The sequence below is a fragment of the Arachis hypogaea genome, chromosome 14 (genome assembly GCF_003086295.3).
Source record: "Arachis hypogaea cultivar Tifrunner chromosome 14, arahy.Tifrunner.gnm2.J5K5, whole genome shotgun sequence".
Taxonomy (NCBI): Eukaryota; Viridiplantae; Streptophyta; class Magnoliopsida; order Fabales; family Fabaceae; genus Arachis; species Arachis hypogaea.
In genome coordinates this window covers 78,746,354-78,751,625 of record NC_092049.1, presented here as the reverse complement: position 1 = coordinate 78,751,625, position 5,272 = coordinate 78,746,354, and the positions used below count along the sequence as shown (strand labels likewise).

The 5,272-nt window shown below is 41.4% G+C and overlaps 1 non-coding gene across 1 annotated transcript; it reads right to left on the bottom strand.

Moving 5' to 3' along the window:
• Nucleotides 1-1,308: 1,308 nt before the first annotated feature.
• Nucleotides 1,309-1,415, bottom strand: LOC112745085 (small nucleolar RNA R71). Its single transcript, XR_003173031.1, has one exon. It is a non-coding gene; the product is annotated as a small nucleolar RNA R71 (small nucleolar RNA).
• Between the last annotated feature and the right edge of the window lie 3,857 nt (nucleotides 1,416-5,272).

Here is a 5,272-nt window from a genome sequence, read left to right as displayed (position 1 = left end):
CAAGGAGATCAATGAATGCATTGATTGAAGAAGAGATGAAAATGAATTTGATCCAGAGAATACAACATCTCCTGAGCCCAATGAACTCCCCATTTCTGATCTTACCCATTCTCTTTACTTTCTGCCATTTACTTTTATGCTCATCTTCCCTATTCCCCATTTAAGATTCTGCAATTTACTTTTTGTCATTTATGTTCATTTCTTTATTTCCAGCAATTACATTTTCTGCCATTTACTTTTTCGCCATTTAATTTCCTGCAATTCTCAAATCAAATTCTGCTTAACTCAACTAGAACATTTCTCCAATTAAAGTTGCTTGACCAATCAATCCCTGTGAGATTTGACCTCACTCTATTGTGAGTTTTTACTTGACGATAATTCGGTATACTTACCGAGGGAAATCTGTTGAGAGACAAGTTTCCGTGCATCAAGTTTATGGCACCGTTGTCGGGGATTGATTTTGTATCAATAATGATTAAATTGGTGGATCACTAGATTGAGAACTTTTTCTTTCTTTTGTTGATTTAATTTCTGTTTGATTGATTTACTTTCAGTTTCAGTTATTTTCTTTCCTTTATCCCGTACCCGTTTGTTGTGTTCTCTTATTTGTTACAATTTAGTTCACTAACCCACTAACTATTTGATATATTGCATCACTCACACTAACAATATTTTTAACAAGAATACTCTCTATCTCCCTTTTGCTTTGGCCTTGTTGGTTGTATGACAGGTAGAAGAAGCGGGGCTTCAACTTCTTTTGATTCTGAACCTGAAAGGACCTTCCTTAGACTAAGGAGGGAAGCAAGAGGAAAGAGAGTTGTTAGTGCTGAGGAAGAGGAGGAGTATTTTAAACCAAACATGGATGAGAATATGGAGAACCATCATAAAGAAGAAGCTCACAATCATGGCAGAGAAGGTCTAGTGCATCATGCTGGGCAAGAGAGAAGAGTTCTGGGATCTTATATAAATCCAAACCCAGGAAACTATGGAAGTAGCATCCAAAAGCCAACCATACATGCCAATAACTTTGAACTAAAGCCACAGCTCGTCACCCTCGTTCAGAACAATTGTTCATTCGGAGGAAGTTTCCAAGAAGATCCCAATCAACTTCTCACCACATTCCTGAGGATATGTGATACTGTGAAGTCTAATGGTGTTCATCCTGACACCTATAGACTGCTTCTGTTTCCCTTCTCACTCAAGGACAAAGCATCTAAATGGCTGGAATCCTTTCCGAAGGAGAGTTTAACAACCTGGGAATATGTGGTGAACAAATTCTTGGCGAGATTCTATCCTCAAAGGATCAACAAGTTGAGAGCTGAGGTACAAACCTTCAGGCAACAAGATGGTGAAACTCTATATGAAGCATGGGAGAGGTTTAAGGACTTGACAAGAAGGTGCCCGCCAGATATGTTCAATGAATGGGTGCAGTTACACATCTTCAATGAGGGTCTTTCTTACGAATCAAAGAAGGCAGTAGACCACTCATCTGGGATCTCTGAATAAGAAGAAGACCATTGAAGAAGCCATAGATGTCATTGAGACTGTAGTAGAGAATGACTACTTCTATGCCTCTGAAAGAGGCAACACTAGAGGAGTGATAGAGCTAAACAACGTGGACGTATTGCTGGCTCAAAACAAGATGATCACCAAGCAGTTGGCTGACCTTACCAAGAAGATGGAGAAGAACCAAATAGCAGCAATCACCACCTCAGCAGCAGCTCAAGAAGGAGTGAATGAAGAAGCAGAGGGTGATCAGAAACAAGCCAACTACATTGGAAATTCACCTAGGCAGACCTATGATCCATACTCCAAAACTTATAATCCTGGTTGGAGGAACCACCCAAACTTTAGGTGGAAAAATCAACAAGATCAAGGCCAAGATCAGAGACGCCACAACCCCAACAACAATGTAGCTCACCAACATTCCACACAGAGATCATATCAGCACCCACATAACAACACCTCTCAACATCCATACCAAAACCAAAATAGCCCTTCTCATCCCTCTAATCTCAATTTACCATCATCCGAAGATAGACTCTCAAGGATTGAGAATCTACTTGAAGGCATATGTAAGGAAATTCAAGATAACAAGGTGTTCAAAGAGGAGGTGCGAGCCAATATCAAGAACCAGGGAGACACCATCAAGAGGCTGGAATTTCAAGTGGGATACCTCTCTGAGAAGATTCCCAAACCTACTGACAGCTTCCCAAGTGACACGGAGAAAAACCCGAGAGGAGAAGCAAAGAAAGTAAGATGGGAAGAATGAAAGATGGTCTCTATAAGTGATAAGGGGACTGAGGAAGAGCTGAACAAACCCTTAGAACACTCTGGAGATACTTCAGTAGAGAAGCAGGAAGAGTGTCACCAAGAAACCAAAATTACACAGAAGGAGATTCTGAACCTCTATGCACCTTTTCCCCAAAAACTCAAGGGTGGTGTAGAAAAGAGAATATACTCAAAATTCCTCGACATGTTTGCATCCCTCCATGTGAACATACCATTCATCAAGGCTCTCCAACAAATGCCCTCATACATTAAGTACATGAAGGAGATCCTGACCAGGAAAAGCTCACTCAAGGGAGGGCAAACAATAGTGATGAATAAGGAGTGCAGTGCTCTTATTCAACCAGAGTTGCCTACAAAAAGGAAGGATCTAGGGAGTTTTCACATCCCCTGTGCTATAGGAGAAACAAGGTTTGATAAAGGACTCTGTGACCTGGGAGCAAGCATCAACTTAATGCCCTTATCCCTCATGAAGAAGCTGCAGATCAATGAGCTAACGCCTACAGACGTAGTCATCAGGCTGGCTGACAAAACTCAAAAACAAGCAGTAGGAGTGGTTGAAAACGTGTTGGTGAAGGTTGGGAACTACTTCCTTCCCACAGACTTTGTCATATTGGAAATTGAAGAGAGAACCCTTCACCCAATCATATTGGGAAGACCATTTCTAGCTACAGCCAGAGCACTTATAGATGTGGAGCGAGGAGAGCTAATACTGAGGATACATGATGAACAACTCGCATTCAATGTCTTCAAACCCTCACAAGAAGCAGATCAGGAAAGCAAGGAACCAAGGGGAGAGCACGACAAAGCACTGGTGGAAGAAACAAGCATTGAAACACAAGCTGTACACCTGGGAATCCCTTTGGTTGATGAGCAAGACAGTCATAAGTTGTCATAGCTAAAGGAAAACCAGGAGGAACCTAAACCACCAGAGTCATATGAGACCAGCAACAAAATTTTATTGGAAAAAGGAGGCCACAAAGAGAATGGCAACATCAAAAGAAACAAAGAAGAAGGCACCAAGGAGATGGAGGAACAAGAAGATCCCTACAGAGGATTTCTCTCTAGGGGATAAAGTGATCTCAGCTTATTTCCCAGTTATCCCACCTCATCTCCCCACCATCCCATATCAGCTACCTAAAGTTTTCACCATCAACAAAATTCTCTCCTTAGAACATGTGGAGATCCTTGATGAAGCCAATGGAGATAGATTTACTGCGAAGGGGGAAGATTTGAAGCATTACCAACCACCCTGACAAAGTCAGAATGTCAAGCTAGTGACGCTAAAGAAGCGCTTCATGGGAGGTAACCCATGTTTTATATGCTTTTAAAGTAGTTAATAATGCAAGGTTCATGAATTCCAAATCAACTTTGACATATACTTGAATGAATCTTTTTATGCAGCACATAGTGAAGAACAAGTTTGGTGTTCAAGGCATACTAAGAGAGCATAAATGTAACTCATATCATGTCACTCTTAGAGCCTTGAACAAAACTTTGTACACCACATGGCCACAAACTAAGTTTGGTGTCACCAATGTTGCATACATGGACAATTAAATAGTCAGTTGGTTTGCATTCATGAATAGCACTTTGTTAGTTAGAAACAAAAAAAAAACATTAAAAAGTAGTTATCCCATTTTTTTTTAATTTTCCACCACTATCCACAAATTCATTAATCACATTCCTTTTGTAGGAGAATTGATGGGACAATTGAAGGATGAAAGGTTCGGCCACTTCAAAAGAAGTGGACTATACACGTGTCTTCAAAGGGAATGCATTGAGAAATGTTGCCATGCAACATTGAAAGAATGACACGCTTGGAAATCGAACCAACCCCATCATAAAGTTAATGATCCTTGTGCTCATCCCATGCTAAACCCCATCCGTTCATCATACACCCACTCCATCAATCCACACCTTTCATTTACTCACCATTTTCCTATATAAGTGATTCTTATTCCGTACCCCATTCACATTCCAATTCCCATTCTCTGTACTTCCCACTTTTGGCACCCAACTCCTCTTACCCCATCAAAAGCACTCTCACCCACTCCCTTCACTACACCCCATCTTAACCGGCCAAAGTCCATCATTAACCAATAATTCTCAACACTTTCACATCTCAAAAATCACTTATGGCATCATCAAGCTCCAAAAGGCAAAAGGGAAAGACACCAGTGGAGAGCATTCCTTTTGACGAAGGAAGGTTCAAGACTGCTTTCCATGAGCTTCAATTCGAACGTATCAAGCACAAGAAAGTATTGCCAGAGCTGACGTTCCAATTCAACTATGATGAGTGCCCGCAGATTGGGGAAAAGATTGAACAGAGGGGTTGGCAAGAGCTCACGAACCTGGAAACAAGAATAAATGCATATCTCATTAAGGAGTTCTATGCCAATGTGGCTAGGAAAGACAATACCAAGGCTCCGACCTTCAAAAGTTACGTGAGAGTAACAGAGGTGGACTTCAGTCCTAATGCTATCATGAGGATTCTTCATCTGAGATCACAACCCTCTGATAAACCAAGTTATCAAGCAAGAATAAGTAATAGGCCAGACAATGATGAGCTTGAAGAAATTGTGAATGACATGTGTGTCATAGGATCAGATTGGGAGAGGTATGCAGATAAGAGGCCACGGTTCATCAGAAGAGGAGACCTCATCCCGAAAGCCAAGGGATGGTTTGAGCTCGTGAGAAGATCTATCCTCCCAGCCTCAAATAATTCTGAAGTTAACATTGCTCGAGCTACCATGCTACATTGCATTATGAGCGGTGGAGACATCAACGTACATGAAATTAGAGCTGAGAAAATCCAAGAAGCAGCCGAAAAGAGTGATCCGAGCGCTCGGCTTTTGTATCCCAGCACCATCACAAGACTATGTAAAAAAGCCAAGGTTATCTTCGAAGACAGCAATCCCCATTGTGTAAACCTTAGGAGGTTAGTTATGCTCCAGCGTATAACTTATGTGGCACCCGCCCA